General features: G+C 41.4%; 1 protein-coding gene across 5 annotated transcripts in view; it reads right to left on the reverse strand.

The window, feature by feature from the left end:
* The window catches only part of LOC308594117 (uncharacterized protein), a 235,438-nt gene that overhangs the window by 61,172 nt on the left and 155,160 nt on the right, over window positions 1–19,106 (reverse strand). For 3 of the 5 annotated variants that reach the window (XR_014011323.1, XR_014011324.1, XR_014011325.1), the window contains one exon: window positions 7,610–8,174. The exons of the other annotated variants lie outside the window; for them this stretch is intronic. The gene's annotated coding sequence lies outside the window, so the exon portion shown is untranslated. Of the gene's footprint in view, window positions 1–7,609; window positions 8,175–19,106 lie in introns of those variants that run through there. 5 annotated transcript variants of the gene reach the window in all.

The following is a 19,106-nucleotide window of genomic DNA, read 5'->3' on the forward strand; positions in this document are numbered from 1 at the left end:
ATTTAAGTACCTTTTTCATTTCATTATAGATCATTTCCCAGAAGGCCTTTATCTTCGGGCATGTCCACCAAAGGTGGTAAAAAGTACCTTCAGTCTCTTTACATTTCCAACATTTATTATCGGGCAAATGATAGATTTTTGCCAGCTTGACTGGGGTCATGTACCACCTGTATACCATTTTCATAATGTTTTCCTTTAAGGCATTACATGCCGTAAATTTGATACCGGTGTTCCATAACCATTCCCAGTCATCTGACATAATGTTGTGTCCAACATCCTGCGCCCACTTAATCATAGCAGATTTAACTGTTTCATCCTGTGTGTTCCATTTCAACAGCAAGTTATACATTCTAGATAAATTCTTAGTATTGGGTTCTAACAATTCGGTCTCTAGTTTTGATTTCTCCACTTGGAAACCGATTTTCCTATCCTGTTTAAAAATTTCCATTATTTGGCGATATTGAAACCAATTTTCTACTTTGTGCTTCAATTTCTCCTGACTTTGTAGTTTAACCTTGTCTCCATCCTGTTCTAAAATTTCCCAATACTTCGGCCATCCGACCTCCATATTGAGTTTCTTCACTGCTTTAGCCTCCACTGGTGACACCCATCTAGGGGTTTTATTTTCCAATAAGTCTTTGTATCTTATCCAGACATTAAATAATGCTTTTCTAACAATGTGATTTTTAAAGGTACTGTTAACCTTGTCATACCAAAGATATGCATGCCAACCAAAAGCATTATTGAAGCCTTCCAGATCCAAGATGTCTGTATTCTCGAGGAGCATCCATTCTTTCAGCCAGCAAAACGCTGCTGCCTCATAGTACAATTTTAGGTCCGGCAGGGCAAAACCCCCTCTTTCTTTAGCGTCAGTCAGTATTTTGAATTTAATTCGGGGCTTTTTGCCCTGCCAGACAAATTTCGAAATATCTTTGTGCCACCTCTTAAAACATTCCATCTTATCAAGAATCTGCAAGGTCTGAAACAAGAATAACATTCTAGGCAATACATTCATTTTAATTACTGCAATTCGGCCTAACATTGACAGTTTCAGATTTGACCATATTTCTAGATCTTTTTTAATCTCTGACCAACATTTTTCATAATTGTCCTTATACAAATTAACATTCTTAGGTGTTAAATAAACCCCTAGGTATTTGACTTTCTTAACCACTGTCAGACCTGTTTCCTCCTGAAACTTCTCCTTTTCCATATCTGTTAGGTTTTTCCCTAAGACTTTAGTTTTTTGTTTATTCAACTTAAATCCAGCCACCTGGCCAAATTGTTGAATTATTTCTAAAACCCTTTTCGTACTAGTGTTTGGCTCTTGCAAAGTCAATACTAGGTCATCTGCATACGCTCTTAACTTGTAGTGTTTAGCTCCGACCTGCACACCTTTGACCTGCTGGTCATTTCTTATCATATTCAGCAACACCTCCAGAACCGAAATGAAAAGTAATGGGGAAATTGGGCACCCCTGCCGAGTTCCTTTTTCTATCTTAAGTTCCTCAGTCACAACATTATTTACAATCAGCTTAGCTTTTTGTTCGGAATATATTGCAGCCATACCATTCTCAAAACCCTGGCCTACCCCCATCCCATGAAGATTCTTCCTCATAAAACTCCAAGAGATATTATCAAAGGCTTTCTCCGCGTCCACAAAGATCAATACTGCTTTAGTGTTTATATTCACCTCCAGCTTTTCCAAAATGTCTATTACATTCCTTACATTGTCCGCTAGGTGTCTTTTAGGGAGAAAGCCTGCTTGGTCTTTATGAATCTTCTCCATCAAAACTCTTTTAAATCTTTTTGCCAAAATGTCTGCAAAAATTTTGTAATCCACATTAAGGAGTGATATCGGGCGGTAGTTCTTAAGTTGGGTCTTTTCAGTCTCTGACTTTGGTATGAGTGAGATATATGCCTCTTTCCACGATTCAGGTGCCCTTTTTCCTTCAAGGATCTCATTACAAACTTCTCTTAATGGTTGAATCAACCATTCCTTCAACGATTTGTAGTATCTAGAAGTCAGTCCATCTGGTCCCGGAGATTTGCCCAGTTGCATATTCTGAATGGCAGCCTCTACCTCTTGTTCTGAGATTCTCTGGTTCAAGTCCATCTTACTTTGCTGAGAGATATTTTGTAATCCATATCTTCCAAGGAATTTGTCTATATCTTCTTCATTTTGCGGGCCTTGGGTGTAAAGTTTTTTGAAGTAACTTAGAAAGCAATTTCTAATTTCATTAGGTTTAGATATACTCTTTCCATCAACCTCTAGGCTTGTAACTGTATTTAGTTTCTGCCTTTTCTTCAATTGCCATGCCAAAAGTTTACCGCATTTATTTGCTGATTCAAAAGTCTTTTGTTTCATTTGCTTTATCTTCCATTCAATCTCTTGGTTCATCAATTCCATATATTGAATTTGATATAACTTAATCTCTCTTAAAATGTCCTGAGACTTTGGTTTTGTTCTTAGTTTCCTCTCTCCTTCCTTTATCATTTCCAAGATCTTCTCTTTTTTCTCATTTTGTTTTTTCCTCTTTATTGAATTTTGTTGAATCAAAAATCCTCTCATAACAGCTTTACTTGCGTCCCAGATCACTCTTTTCTCCACGTCAGTCCTCAAATTTATTTCAAAATAGTCTTTTAAGGTCTTTTGGGCCTTCGTGAGAATCTCCTTATCTCGAAAGAGGGTGTCATTCATTCTCCATCTAAATTGACCGGTTATTGTGAGTTTCATCTCCATCTTCACGGCGTTATGGTCGGAGCAAGTTTTTGGGCAGATTTCCACTTTCTTAATCTTTGGAGCCAATCCACTAGTAACCCAGATTTGGTCAATTCTGGTCCAGGTCATCATTGCTTGGGAGAAGAAGGTTCCCTCTCTCTCCAGAGGGTTCCTTGTTCTCCAAATGTCTATCAAGTCCATGTTTTCTGTCATTTCGAAAAAAGTCTTGGGGAGTCTCCCTTCTTTAGTGACTGTTAGTCTTTGTGCCTTGTCCATATTAGTGGAGACCACGCCATTCATGTCTCCCATGATTATCATATTATAATCCAGATAGTCCGTCAAAGTTTCATGAAGTCCCTTAAAGAAGTCAGATTTGCCTTCATTTGGTGCATAAATTCCAACAACTAAAAGTTTTTCTCCTTGTACTTGTATCTCCACAGCCAGATATCTCCCTTGTTCATCTTTAAATATCATTTTTGGAGCCCATTTCTCCTTCACATATATTACCACTCCCCTCTTCTTAACTTTGTCTGATGAGACAAATTCTTGTCCTAACCTTTTATTTGTAAGTAATCTCCTGTGGGCTCTAGTTATGTGAGTTTCTTGTAAACATATCAAATCCAATTGTTCTCTGTTCAAAATATGAAATACTTGTCTTCTCTTCAAAGGCCCATTCAGTCCATTACAATTCCAACTAAGGAATTGCAGAGCCATCTTGTTATTTTCTTAAGGCTCCTCCAACAGCTCCAAGTTGTTGCTCTTCTTCTGACGGTGGTGGTTTTTGTCCAAACGAGAGATTCAGGATATCCAGTGCTCTCCTCTGTTCTGCAAGTACGTCCACAGTCCCCTTCTGTAGGTCCTCCTGATATCTTGCCAGAAATTTGTCTTTATCTTGAATTGTCTTTATTTTCACTTTCTTTGCCTTGTAGTCGAATGACAGTCCTTGTGGGAATTCCCACCTGAAGCGGATCTGATTTTTCTTTAACAAAAGCACCAAATCCTTGTAGAAGTTTCTTAAGTCCAAGATATATTTTGGTATGTCTTTAAAAATCTGTACTGCTGAATTTCCAATTTGGAGGGCTTTTCCAAAGTGTAGTCCTAAAATTTTATCTCTTTCCTCCTTAGATCTGAGTGTGATCAAACAATCTCTTGGTGTCTTTCTATCTTGCTTTTTGCCGAGTCTAAAGGCAGTTGTGATTTTAAAATCGTCTTCCTCCAAGTCCCAGCAATCCGCAAACTCCCGTGTCAAATATTCCACAAGGTTGTCACTTTCATTCTCCGGAATCAGTCTTAATTTTAAGTTTCTCTCTTTCCTCTGTAACTCCCACAAGGCCAAGGTTGCATCATGCTCATAGACCTTCTTGGCAAGTGGCTCTAATTTCTCCTGCGTCTCTCCAGCTGTGGCTTTGGCCTCTTCGGCAATTTGACGCGTGGTGGCATTTTCCTCGACCAATTTATTTATAGATTCTGTATTCTGGTTTAATCTTGTTGATATTTCTGTTAATTTTTGTGTGTTCTCTGAAGTCTGTTTTGTCAAAGACTCCAGAGTCTGGTTTATCTTAAGCAAAGCTTCTGTCACAGCTTCCATAGAAACGGCTGCTCCTTTGTCCTGTCCTGTTGTTCCAGCTAGTCCGGCTGTTACGCCTAAGATCGAACCTCTTCTCTTTGCTTGTTGCAGCTGCAGCTGTTGCTGTTGTTGTTGCTTGGTCTTGGCTCTTGTAGTTATCTCTTCTTGTGGCCCACTCATGTCAAGGTCAATTCCCACGGGATTTATTCTCCCTTGGAAAATTCCACTGTCTTAGGCCATGCTGGACTTCACTTTATCCTCTAGAGGGAGCAAATCAAAATGGCCATAGAAGGAAATTTCAAAATACATGAACAAAGGAGACCATCCAGGATGTAGAAAGAAAGGAGATTAACCCAGTCAAAATCAATGTTACTAAAGTCTTATAGCTTCCAATTGCCACAGTTGCCCAGTATACTGTTTATACTGTTTCTTCTTAAAATGTACAAAAGTCAGGCACTGTGGAAACTTTGTATCAAGGTGTCACTTCACAGGGAAAAGTCAGCTCAATGTACTAAGAAGGCAGACCGTTTCAGACTTTCAAGTAGATGAGATAGCAGAGGTTTTTTCCTTCAAATAAGTCATGCAGTTAATGGTCAAATTCGCCTCCCCTCTGCCCTGCTTGCTAGAGGGGAGATCAAAGGTTTAAATGTCCGGTTTAGCTGATCAAAGGATGAATTTAAACGGATGCAGGTTTAGAGCTCCGTTGCTTTCACTTTCATGCGGTCGGGGGGAGGCAGACTTCCTTTGTTTAAATCTCCCCCGTTTTTAGCCCAATTTTTAAAATTAAGAAAAGTCCCAGTTATTTTTCAGTTCTTACTCACGGGGAATCAGTCCGAATTTCTTTTCAGGAAGGAATCGGCGCTCTCCGCTTATGGCGACGCGGCTTCACTTCGCAGGCTGGGTAGCGACTCTCAGCACCGCGCTCACTCCCGATGTCGATCCGTAGCCTTTAAAAAGGCTCTTTCACGGTACCGGGGGGCGCAAAGGTGCCCACCGAGTCTCCTTGTTCTCAGGCTTCAGCGCCTGGGATTTTAGGGGTCCCCCGCTTGCCGTAGCGGGTAAGACCCGAACTTGCGAAGCAGTCCTTCTCCGGAGCTCGGAGGTAGGACCGCCATTAAGCGCTGGCACCGACCGGAAGTGGGAGGGCACCGTTCTCTGACCCTCAGTCAGGTCATGCAGGGTCTGGGGCCCGGCTTCAACGCTGCCTACCAAATAAGGTAAGTGGACTTCTCACAGTGGCCAACAAGATGCCTATGGGAAGCTTGCAAACAGGAAACGAGCTCAGCGGCATTCTCCAACTTGCTCTGTGTTGCTTTTGCTGACTGGCTGTGTTGTTCTCTAGGGTTCTGAAAGCAGGATATTCCAAATGATCCTCAGTTATAAGTTGTGTGATAAGATATCGTATTCTCAGGAAGAGTTCCCAAAGAGACACATTGGAGGCTGAACAATTCCAATATATGTGCACATCTCAGAGCGAAGACCATGTGCAGAAACATTAAGTTAGTGTGATGTGAAGGAACAGCTTTTGCTCATGTTCTGGCCATGTCCTGATAATGCCCACAGTGTTAGTGTGATGTGACCTGGCATGCACTGATAATGCTCCAGTCATGTTATAGTCACAGCAACCCTGGTTTATGAAATACTCATTTCCCCACTCCATTTGTACCAGCCAAAAGCCTAGCAGCTATATTCAGAAGCAGTTGAAATTTCTGTATAGACTACAGAATCTAACCTGGATATTATCAGGGGATGAATATATGAAGCCAGCCATGCTGCACAAGTGCAATATATTTCCTGACTTCCATACTCTGAAATAAATATGATTGGTACATTAAGATGCAAATAACTCTCTGCCTCCTCCCAACATGGCATATTTGTGAGCTAAACCAGAGATAAATGTGGAAATTAACACTCGGAGACCTCAGGGGTATTCATGATAATCCTAGATGTCCATGAATCCTCAAAACAACACATGGATTATACTAACTCATAGACTGTTCGCTTTCGTTTTTCATCATGATCGCTGATGTGGGATATAGCTTTAATTGCATTAAGTGATTTACATTTTATTGTAACGCACAAATAATAACCGGGTAGAAATGAATTAGAACAACGGGGAGAGACTTAAGTTTTTTGTGGTGCATTGTACTCCTACTAGCAATGTCACTATCTATTCTAGACTGTTCACTAAGGTAATTGCAGATGACAATTGCACAGCCAGTTTGGGATAAGCCTTTTAGCACACAGAAAGGAAATCGGCATTACATGAAGAACTAAAGCCATACTTGACTTTTTTCTCCATCTGTAACTTTTTAATAGACATAGTACCTATATTTGGTTTATTAGATGTGTCTGGATTTGCATCTAATAATACTGGCGGACATCCATCAAAAAGCCTCTTTATGGCAATTCAAAGTACAATGTCATAGCTATTCTTTGATACTAGGACTAAAATATATGTTAATATTTTCTGTTCTTGAAAATTTTGAAATTGTAGTAACAGGGCACTGAATATCTGTGGTATGCTGAAAAACCGTTTTCAAAGGTGCAATAAAATGTGTTTTCTCAGTCATGGTGCAACTAAGGATGGAGGGCAGTTTTGTTCGGTCTGCAGTTTTAAGTGAACTGATCCAATTTGCACCTCCTGGACTGAAATACAAATCAGAATGCAAATGTACTTGAGGTTTTGCACTTCTCCAAATTTTGCAACACAGTTCTCAAAACAAAAAAGTACCAAAATGAGATACATTGAGATAAAAAAAAATGTATTTCAATATGTATTTTGAGATGAAATACATATTTAAATGTGAATGTTCATACTGTTCTTTAAACCAATTGCAAATTCATGCAGCAATGGGACAGCATTGACATATGGACACATGCAAGATGGGAAGCAGGCGGTTCTGTCCACCCCTGTGCAACACAAAGCTTGCAGTCAAAGCTCCTGACATTCCTTAGAATGTGTCCTAGTAAGAAGATCCTGTGAGAACAGTTTGGTCACATCTCCTGTTTGCTGCTGAGTACAATGACTTTTTCCCTCAACAAAAACCATGTATTTACTAGGCCCATTGCCCAGAGTGGAGACAAGATAGAATTGGTAAAAGACTATATTTATTAAAATATAACAAGGAAGAACTTGCACCAGTTTCACATATCAAGTGTGGGCATGTATAACCTGCACAGGCAGGTAGAATATCGCTTGCCTGCTGCTATAGGCCAACTCCATCACCCAGGTTGCCATGTTGGAAGGCAAATACCACATTCCCATGAAGGGAAGCTGTGTGTGTGAGAGAGACCTGAATGGTGCCAGACATCCTTCTGTTCAGCAAGTAGCCCATGCCAGGACCAAAGAGACCAAATCAAGCAGCCTTCCAAGCCAGTCAGACTAAACAGGACTTATCATTCCCCACCCCTGAGTCCTGAAATCCTCTGAGATGTTTGGGGTCTTCCCAGACAGAATGGGAGCTAGGGGAATAGGAGATAGAGTTGCAGAGGAGGGGCAAAAGGGAATATTGCCCTAGCTCATGAGTGTCTCCCTGCCCACATTTATATGTAGAGCCCAGACCCATTGATTTCAACAGAAGCTTCTCCCTTTTTGCAAATTGTTAAGAAAATATTCAGACACGGGCTTGAATATTATTTGGTAAATACAAGTTCAAAGGAGGAAATGGGGGAAAATTCAGTTAGGAAATACCACAGCCTTTCTAGGAAAGGATAAGCAATTTTGGTATCTGGACCAGCTCTCCTGGTTTGGGTGCAGTTTCTGCTGACACGCTGACCATTTAAAGGAAGTGGGTTGAAATGGTTGGGTGGTTTCTAAAATAAGATTCTGGACTCTGTGCAGCTCGGTCATGTTATTATCAGTTGGCCTAGCAGCCATCAATGCTGTAGAAAAGAAAAGAAAAGAAAAAGAAAATGTTTGTAACCCAGGTGATTAAGGAGCCATCAATATATCTTTCTATATAGCAAGCCTGTACAGCTTGTGATCTGCCAAGCTGAACACATCTAGCCACAAGTGCGTGGTAAAAACCTATCAGGCAACTCAATGTCCTCATGAGTTTAGCTACCTGATGGGTAAAGCAAAATGGAGAGGGGAGTTTGCCCAGAACTTAGATGGCCATAGCATCTGGCTTAGTGGATCACGAGCTGCGAAATCCTATTTAAAGGGATTTGAGTAGTGAGTTGAGTCTTCAGAGTTCATTTCTAGATGTATAGAATCATAGAACTGGAAGGTTAGAAGGGAGCCCAAGGGTCATCTAATCTACCCCCCTGCAATGCAGGAGTCACAGCTAAAGAATCCTTGAGAGATGACCATCTAACCTCTGTTTAAAAACCTCCAATGAAGGAGAGTCTGAGGCAGTCTGTTCTACACATGTTGCTTAGTAGAGGCATCACAATGTCTGTTTCATCACAAGGTTATTTTATTTACTTACCCTGTAAAAGCTGGCTGCCATATCAGCAATAAGAGCATGTGCAAGCAGCAACAGTGATCAAACTCTTTGCTCAAGGGGAGAGACAAATGTACCTGGGTTCTTCCAGAAGTCTGGCTCAGGTATGATCACAGGACAAGCGACGGCCACTCTCAGAAATTCGGTAGTTTCCCATTTTCCTGTAGCTCATAACATGAATTTCCAGCATTCAAGTAGAAAGTATGTGAAACATTATTACTGGAGATGCACAGCAGGTGCTTTTTAAAGCTAAAGGCCTTGGCATTTTCGAAAATAATAATAATAGCCTTAAAAATATCAGAGATATCAGCCTTCCATAAAGAGCGAATGATACACTCTAGGTAAAATGCAAAAGGTCACTGTTAAGAAGCAAAACTTTTGCAGTTAAAGAAATAAAATCACACTCTGAAAGATTGCTACCTGGACAGTAAATAGCTAGCTTTAATTACTTCTTTGCAGCCAGGCTTTCATCAAGGCTGCCCTCAACTAAGAACAGAAGCTGGACCACAACAAGGAAAGGTCAGTCTAGTCCAGCATCCTATTTCTAAGAGTGAGCCCCAGTCAAAAGAACAACCACCACAAATAGCCCATGAAAGCAGCATCTCTCCTATTGTTGCCTTTGCCAACTGGCCTTCTGTGGGGAACTGTGTTTGATCTGCAGTTTCCATCCAGCCATTATGGTGTGCAAATATTAATAGATGCATCCTCTGTGACTCTATTCCCCCTTTAAAGGCATCTAATCTTGTAATTGCTGCTTTTGAATTATGGTGATGGAGGAGACTCTTGAGAGTCCCATGGACCGCAAGATGATCAAACCTATTCATTCTTAAGGAAATCAGCCCTGAGTGCTCACTGGAAGCACAGATCGTGAAGATGAGGCTCCAATACTTTGGCCACCTCATGAGAAGAGAAGACTCCCTGGAAAAGGCCCTGATGTTGGGAAAGATGGAGGGCACAAGGAGAAGGGGATGACAGAGGACGAGATGGTTGGATAGTGTTCTCGAAGCTACCAGCATGAGTTTGACCAAACTGCAGGAGGCAGTGGAAGACACAAGTGCCTGGCGTGCTCTGGTCCATGGGGTCACAAAGAGTCGGACACGACTAAATGACTAAACAACAACAACAATCTAGTAGCCATCAATGCCAGCTTGTGGCTTCATTAACATGCAGCACAATCCTATGCAAGTTTACTCAGAAATCATGTCCTCCCTAAAAGAGGGAACGTGTTGCAGTGAGACCTGGAGACTGCCCTCCTGTGTTGTGGGTGGGTTGGATTGGTTTGCCACAACACTCAATTGGTAGGTCCCTTGATGTTGGGTTCAATCTGACCAATAGGGTACAGTCCAAATGGATTGAGGGACCTATTTATATCCATGCACGTGACCCAGAGCTTCTTCTTCCACCTTGTGCATGTGGAACACCCGCCCACCTCTGCCTAATTTTAGGGCTTTGTGAGATTGACCTTGGTATGTCGTCGTGTGTTGTCTGTTGTTGGAACAGGGGCATGGTAGGAATTGCCCCACTTGGCTGATTGGCTGTTGCCATTTGGGTTTCGCCTGCCGTGTAGCAAATCGTCACAACTTGTAAGGTTGCGGATAGGCACTGGTTCAGGTGATAGGGATGGGGGAGCAGTCTTGCCATCCCTATATGCAGGGTATTCCGTTAAAGGAATCCAGGGACTCAACTGGTTTGGTCAACCCCTGAGAGGGGGTTGTGCCCGTACCTGAGTCCAGGGGGGCATCTGGGTGGTGAACATAGTCTGTTCCCGGCTTTTCACCTTCCCAGGTGTTCACCCTTGGCTGACCTATGCTGGTGCCCTGGGTCAGTGCTGCCTGCAAGAGTGCAGGGAGCTAGTCGAACCAGAGCCTATGCAACCACTCACCTGTAATCAATAAAGTTGTGGCCTAAATTTTGCAAAAAAACAAAACTAAAATTTGAGTCACGTGTGAATTTAGGGGGGAGGTCTCTGGGTCTGAACACGTAAGTCCTACAGAGTTCAGTTGGATTACTTTCCTGGAAAGTGGGCATAAGGATGCAGAGTTAATTTTGTGTTATATGCAGTGCTTTTTTTCTAAAAAAAATGTTTAGGAGTACTTTCATTCTCCTACTTATATTGAAATACTGCCCTTAATGAGGCCAAACTTAGATGCACAAAATGTTTAGGGGTATGCGTACCCCTGCGTCCCCCCAGAAAAAAAGCACTGGTTGTATGGGAAAGTACTTTTCTCTTTCTTTCCTGAATCTCCTGTCAGCCAATTTCACAGGACCTCTTGAGTTGTAGTATTGCAAGATTGTAAGAAAAGAAAAAAAAACTTCCATTTCTCCACTTTCTCTATTTTATTTTAATAACCTCAAATCAGTTTACAAAAATAATGAAGCAATGAAATTATTAGTAAAAACAGTTAAAAACAAAAAGAAGTAAAATAAACAATAAGCTATAAACCTGATTAAAGCACACCACTATATCCTGGTAGGGTTTTTGTTGTTTAGTCGTTTAGTCGTGTCCGACTCTTCATGACCCCATGGACCAGAGCACGCCAGGCACTTCTGTCCTCCACTGCCTCCCGCAGTTTGATCAAACTCATGCTGGTAGCTTCAAGAACACCATCCAACCATCTCATTCTCTGTCGTCCCCTTCTCCTTGTGCCCTCCATCTTTCCCAACATCAGGGTCTTTTCCAGGGAGTCTTCTCTTCTCATGAGGTGGCCAAAGTATTGGAGCCTCAGCTTCACGATCTGTCCTTCCAGTGAGCGCTCAGGGCTGATTTCCTTAAGAATGGAGAGGTTTGGTCTTCTTGCAGTCTCCTCCAGCACCATAATTCAAAAGCATCAATTCTTCGGCGATCAGCCTTCTTTATGGTCCAGCTCTCACTTCCATACATCACTACTGGGAAAACCATGGCTTTTACTATACGGACCTTTGTCCGTATAGTAGGGTTACTTAAACAAAAATGTTTTTAGCAGGCACCCAAAAAAGTACAGTGATGATCTCTGCCTGAAACCCTGGAGAGCCTTTGTTAGTTAGTGAAGACAATGTTGAGCTAGATGGACCAAATGATCTGACTCTGTATAAGGCAACTTCCTATGTTTCTATGCTACTTGCTTTTACTGTATCTCTTCCTCACATAATTCCCCACTTTCTACACCATATTCCACCATTGTAAAACATTACACAACAGGAATTTGATGCAACCACACACACAATCACATGAAGATTGCTTTTTTGCACTGTTTCATAAAAGTGCACATGTGAATTGGTCATATACAGAGTGGGGAGGTGGAGGAAACATGCCCATGGACCAAAAGAATGGGAAAGCTGTGGCAATCCATGCATGCTCCGATGCCAGAACTTGTTTTTTTTTAAAAAAAATGTTAGTTCAACCAGAACTCAGGAAGGGTAAAACGCAGAGGAGAGTAAATTCACAGAACAAAGCAAGAAAAGAAAGGACATCTATTCATCCTTACTGTGGATCTCTGGGATTGCAATGTCTGACAAATGTGCAGCCCCGTTCATGCAAATAGCTGCTGCCTCCCCACATGGACAGCCTCGTTTATACTAATCTTTTTTCCAGGAGGCTGTTTGCCTCTGGCCGTGACTGCATAGAGAAATTGGGCAGCATGAACCAGGCGATGACTTGCAGGCTTCTCCATTTAGAAATTAAGTGTTGGCCACTGGGGACTAATTCAGCAAACTACTCCACCTTAACTGATTTGTACATTGGATTGTTGGTGAACAAGAGCCTCCAGTGGAGCATTCAACCCGTCTCCTCTCTTTCCCTAATTCACATGTTTAATAAAAGCTGCCAGCAGCTAGCATTTAAGTTACTGCTCCAGTGAAACCCTCTGGATATGTTATAAAATATGAACACCAGTATTTGTGCAATTTTCTAAGCACGACTAAGCTGAAATTAATGGGTACCTTTGGAATGACTGTATGTCTGCAACATATGCTTCAGGGGGTATTGACATTTGCCAGCTAACAATTAATCACCCTGAAATATCTCATTCTGGACATATGGGTAGGCAATCTGCTAGCTGCAAAACCACCAAGCAGACCTGTTGTTATCCATGCCACTCTGAATTATAGGTGATGTGAAAGGAGCAGTTCGTCTGGAATATTTTTTTTCCCCTTGCAAAAGGATACTATTAAATGACCCAGATCTGAAATAGGAGGGGCCTCATACTCTTTCCCCCAGCTCATTTCTATTTAATCAATAGTATTCTGTCCCAGTTAATAGGATCCAATCTTCTGCAGGAGGTGTTGGTATCAATCTTGCCAGTGGACACAACCTTCCACCCATTTCCATAAATTCAAAATGGTTGAAATTGGCTGGGTGGACAGAATTGTCTGAAATTGTGGGAATGTGGAAAAATGGTCGAGTGCATTGTGTAGAAAAAAGGGTGGAATTCAAAGTCAATGTTCTGTCTGCATGAGCATTGCCGCTTGCTAGATGGAACAGTTCTCCCTCTCCTTCCCCCATGTGCTATTCTCTTGACCCCCCCAAGCCAATTTTTGGGGTGCATTTCAGTTTCTGGAAAGCTTATGCAAGGGTCTCTTCAGGAGAGAGTTTGAGGTGAGGAGTAATTTCTCAGTGCCAGCCATATTATTGGGCAGAGTGAGGTGACTGCTCAAATGGCAGATGCTGTGGAGGCCAAAGGCATCTCCCTGCCCTGGCTATTCCCCTCGAGGCTTCTGCCACTGCTCATTCCCATCTTCCTGAGTTGGTTCCAGGGTAGCTGAAATTCCTCCTCATTTCTGACCTAGCCTGACTCATTTTTTGCCTGGTTGGCATTTCTCAATGTGTCTGAAACTAACACAGGGACAAATAGAACAAGACGCCTTCTCCCCTTTGTTACATACACAGCCCAACAAGACAACAACAAGAATCCACCAACAGCATACAAATCAATATGGCTAACCTGATTCAAAAACACGCGCACACACCCCACTCACACATGAAAACAAAGTTCACCACAGCCAATCACAAACAAACAACCACACCCTAAGCCAACCCCAACCTCTCTCACCATCAAAGGAACACAAGCTAATAGTAAAGAGAACCCGCACAAGTGATGCTGACACAACCCCCCCCCCCACATACATTAAGTAGAATAGAAGCATTACCACCCGACCCCACCCCCACTCACCAGGCCCCCCTCCACCTCTTTCCCCCTTTTCTTCCTAGGGTAACACTAATGTCTCAACAAATGAAACTGATCTGTAGAAAATGTAACTTGAAAAAAAGAGACATTGCACATACTTTAGTAAACCAAGAGATTTTTAATTAAAAAAAATATGTTAAAAAGAAAAAAGAAAAACAGAGCGCTGTGGCTGGAAGGATCTGCCAATTTCGGTCCAGTTGCTCATTTTCCCAATCTTAAATTCAGTTCCCATTTCTGTAGCAATTTACAAAATTCATCAGCATTTTAGTATGAATTTCTCCTAATAGCTTGGCTGAGAGTCTGGAAACATCTGTTCTCTGCCCTGCAGGCCTTTTACCACCTGGCCTGAGAGGGTGGTGCCCTGACTGACTCCAGCATCAAAAGGTGAGGCTGCTGAACAAACTCTTAGGTTGGGGTATTGTTTAGGGGGCTTTGTTGGTGCAGGGGTTGCTACTGTTATTGATATTACGTTTTTGTATCTTTATTTTATATCTTATTATGATTTTCCAATACTTTGGCCACCTCATGAGAAGACTCCCTGGAAAAGACCCTGATGTTGGGAAAGATGGAGAGCACAGGAGAAGGGGACGACAGAGGACAAGATGGCTGGATAGTGTTCTCGAAGCTACCAGCATGAGTTTGACCAAACTGCGGGAGGCAGTGGAAGACAGAAGTGCCTGGCGCGCTCTGGTCCATGGGGTCACGAAGAGTCGGACACGACTAAACGACAACAACAATTATGATTTGTGTGGAAATGGTTTAATTTGGTTGTATGCTTTTTGATGCTTTGTTTATTGTTTATGACTACATTTGCTGTGCTTGTAATTATGTATTTTTATGTTGTAAGCTGCCTTGAGCATGGTTTTAACTATGGAAAGGCAGCATACAAATAAAATTATGTATGTAATTATGTATTTTCCCATCCAGTTTTGGCTAACGTACATGCCTTCCTTTTCTTGTTCCAGGAAGCATGAAAAAGAAAGTGGGAAAAAGTGGGAAAAGATGCTGCTGTAACTTGAGCTCAGGTTAACCCTTTCATGCATGCAAGTGTGGGTCGGTAACTGTAAATTACAACAGCAAAATGGTTTGTGGTGGCCTTGGGAGACTTCAGAGTGTAGCACCCTGCTTGTGGTTAACGCTTAGCTGGAATGAAATATTCAACGCAGCAATAGAGAAATTAAAATAATTATTTATTTGTCAGACAAATAAATGAGAGGCACAGTGGTATATGGTTACCAAGCTCTGGCCTGGCTCCTGCCATTATGGCCAGCCCTTATATTCCCTTAATCCAGCCCCCTTTGCTCCTCCTTGGGCTGCCTCTGTCCAATCAGCCTAGTTGGATTTCCTATTGGCTGATTGCTATATCCAATCCTAAAAGATACACCCACATCCTCCTGTCCTTATAAGGAACACAAACAGCTATATATTGTTACATCTATAAATGACAAATAAGTAGTAATATATCTTACATGTGTCTCAACAAGGAATCTTAATTACCAGCTCACCTCTTGCCCTCCCTGCCCTATTGCCTTTTAAAACAAATGGTTAATCTTAAATTTTTATCTTAAACATATGTCAAGGATCTTGAGTTTCACATCAACATTGAAAGATATCCTTCATTTGAAGGTTTCTCTGACAGCTAATATATCTGGACAGCATTTGATGGCGTCTTCTTGTCTGGCAAGAGGCTGAGCTCAATGGCCCCTGTAGTCTATTCCAACTCTAGGACTCTATGATTCTATGAAATAAGAATCTAACATCTAAATTTGTTACTTTCTAAATCCTTTGCATAGTTACATTTAAGCCAATATATTTAAGCTAATATATTTCATACATTATCATAGGTAACCTTTTAAAAGGAATAAGGCCTTTTTAAAGTAGAGAGAGAAAGAGAAAAAAAAAGAAGAACTCAGTTTAAAACAGTTTCAGAAGAAGGCTCTTCAGTTTACATCCCCCCCCCCCTTCAGCAAGCTGCTTTTCCCATTATCTGTTTAAGGAAGAAACAGCTTTAAAAAGACTTCCCAGCTAGATGCTTTAAAAAGACTTCCCAAAAAGCCTCTCTTTCTGCCAGCTAGATGTTTTTTCTCCCATTTGCCTCTGGCCTTAGAAAATACAGCTCAAGGTTTTAAGAGAGGCCCATGGTATCATTTTACTATTTGCCCATTCCTAATTATATTTATCTCTGCCTTTGTTATCTTCTGTAACATGTAGGGTCAATGTCCTGCTCTTAGTCTGTATTTTCAGCTTTTACGACTTTGAGAATTGTTTTCTGCTATAAATCAAAAGGGGCCCCTTGTCTTAGGAGAATGGCCAAGGTTTTCTTAAGCAGCTAGCCTTCTTGCCTGGCATGAATCGTTTGAAAATCTTTTAAGCTCACTCTTTAATATACAAGTCCTGATCAAACATTAATAAAATGCAGGCTTATGCCTGATGCCTCAAGAGGACTCTGCCTCTCTAGTGAATAATCTTTGAAAGGTCCAATTTTTGTTTGCGAATGCTGCTGTAGCAGCAATGTTGTTGGTCTGTTCATTTTTGTCATTTGCTTTGCACAATGTGACACTTCCCTCACCTCCTATGTCAGCTTTCTCGTCAAGCTTCTCTCTTCCATTTATTCCCGCCACTTCCTGTTTACCAGATTAGAGCAATGGAAAAGCGTCTCCCATCTTTCTAATAAGGGAGCATTAAAAACGGAGAGGTGAAAGTTCCAAATACCCACCCAGCTGCACAGTTAAAATTCTATTTCTCCCTTGAAACTTCAGCTACAATCTAATAGCCAATCATCCTTGAACTGAATATGAGTTTTTAAACCCGATTGAGAGGGAAATTAGTTTTATGGGAATCCCTAATACTTTCCCTTCCAAATAAATGTGAGTTTTGCAGTCTATTAGGGAAGTAGGTGACAGCTTTTAGATGCAGAAGTACTATGCTGCATTTCCAAAAGGACTTATTCAGAGATACTGGTGCTTCCTATTTGAGATAGCATTTTGAGGCTGGATTTTGTGAAGCTGTGCCCGTTCTCTCTGTCTATGACTCACTAGATATCTATAGAAAGGGTCTGGGCTTAGAATATAATTTAAATGGGGAAGCAGCAAGGGACTTGGCTCTAAAGACTCTCCGACATATATTTTAAATATCTCTCATGGTTCCAAGTAACTTTCTCTTCTACAACGGTGCTACTAAGGCACCATTTAAACTAGTTCCCTGGGAAGATGGGTTGGATTGTTAAACCACTCTACAAATTGTAGCTCTCTGAGGGGAATATGGGTTTCTTAACACCTCTCAGTATCCTTAGCAAGCTACACTTCCCAGAATTCTTTGGGGGGTAGTGTTTAAAGTGGCATGATACTGCTTTAAATGTGTAGTGCAGAAAATGGGGCCACACGTGACTCCGGCTTTCTCTAGTACACTCCTCAGCAGTAGCTGTGACTTCACTCATTAGCTAAACACACAGAATGGTGCAAGTGGGCTCATTTCTCACAATGCAATTGGCTAGAAGGATGCCTGCACATTTTGCTTCATAATTCTTTTTTTACTGGGTTGAGCCCTCTGCTGGCTCTGTATTCCCACCATATGTCTTGGAGGCCCTGGTGCTTCCAAACATAAAATTTAGCATCCACTGATTTCATAGTAAGGACCTGAGTAAATTGCTCGTCTCACATGGCTGCAATTTTTTAAACATTACAGTAGCCGATCTGCCCTGCCCGCCCCAGATTTCAGAGGGCTGGCAGAAACCCCTTTTAAGGGACACATATGCACAGGGAAATGAGAGGAAAGGAAAGTTACATTGTGCATCCATTCTCGAGCCAATGCAACAACTTTGTTGGATATCGCCCACTGAATTTCAATAGTATTCAAACACATATCTTAAATGTATTTTTTTAATCTCAAAATTAACATTTCTAAACATATGTGATATGTTTTTTCCAGCCAAGAACTGTGTTGGAACATTCTGTTACTGCAAAAGCTGGCAGACGGCTATGAACAGATCTGCGTGATAGTCCAGAAGATGCAGACCAGGTCCACTTATATTGGAATCTGCAAATATCCAATTCCCTCAGCATCCTCAGTGTTGGACAGATGATCCTGCCTGTACAATTTTAATTTGTAGAACTTGTGGACTCTGAAAATAACAGTATCTGATTTCTATTTTTGTGTATGATACACACACACACACACACACACACACACACCACCTGAAACTGAGTCATAGTTGCACAGCAATTATTCTTTGCCTCAGCCACAATATGATACAAATCTGTAGTGCAAGACAGCTAGAGACTTTGAAACTGTCTCAGAAAGCTCACCCATCTCTGCAGTAATTCATTCCTGGAACAGATGACTTCACCCAAGGCTTTTATTTTGAAGATCCAAGGCCTTGGTATCTTCCCCACTTCTTTCTCTGAATGATGTAGGTGGTGAGCAGTAAAGCAAAAGTTCACTTGACTATATGATGAATCACATGGCAGCTCCCCCCTCCCTCCAAATGTTGTTGTTATTTCACTCCTCTATGGTGCAATTCATGTAGAGCAGAGTTCCATAACGGTGTTCTATGCCCTGTTTGGCTCCTTGGCCGTCACATGAACAGATACTCCAATTTTTGAAGAATAATTGAGTCTCAAAAAGCACTGGCTCTGTACTTTTATATACATGGTGTGGGGCCATAAGTGTAAAAGAAGTTTTTGTAAAGAAATTAATCTTGCAATTTCAGAGATACGGTCCCATCAATAAAGTATATCAAATCAATCAAACTGAACAATCATGTTTGGCTTCTTTCATCATGCTATTACATTCAGTTTATGCTGGTTTTGCAGCTGCTAATCCCTTTTTAAAACATGATATTGTTTGAGACATACGGCTGGATTCTGTGCTCTCTGGTACCGAGTACCAAACAATACCTTGTCTCTGAAATATTAGTGGCTGTCATTGTATTGAAAAACATGGGCTGACTAGCTACAAAATTGCCATGCAGTGTGCAGGTGTGGGTGTCTTAATTTCATAAGATGCACGCATGCAAAAATAAAAAAAGCCTGGACACATTTGGTAATTATTGTGTTAATAACAGAGTAATTGCGTGGTTGTTTCTTGCCTACAAATTACATGGTAGTCATCCTTGGAATTACCATTAAAATGAAAAATGTCTTCACTAGATGCCAATGAGCGATTAGCTTATAATTACAATATAATGGGCATGCTTATTGGTGTCTGGC

Source organism: Podarcis bocagei (assembly GCF_964188305.1).
Source record: "Podarcis bocagei genome assembly, chromosome: 8".
Classification (NCBI taxonomy): domain Eukaryota; kingdom Metazoa; phylum Chordata; class Lepidosauria; order Squamata; family Lacertidae; genus Podarcis; species Podarcis bocagei.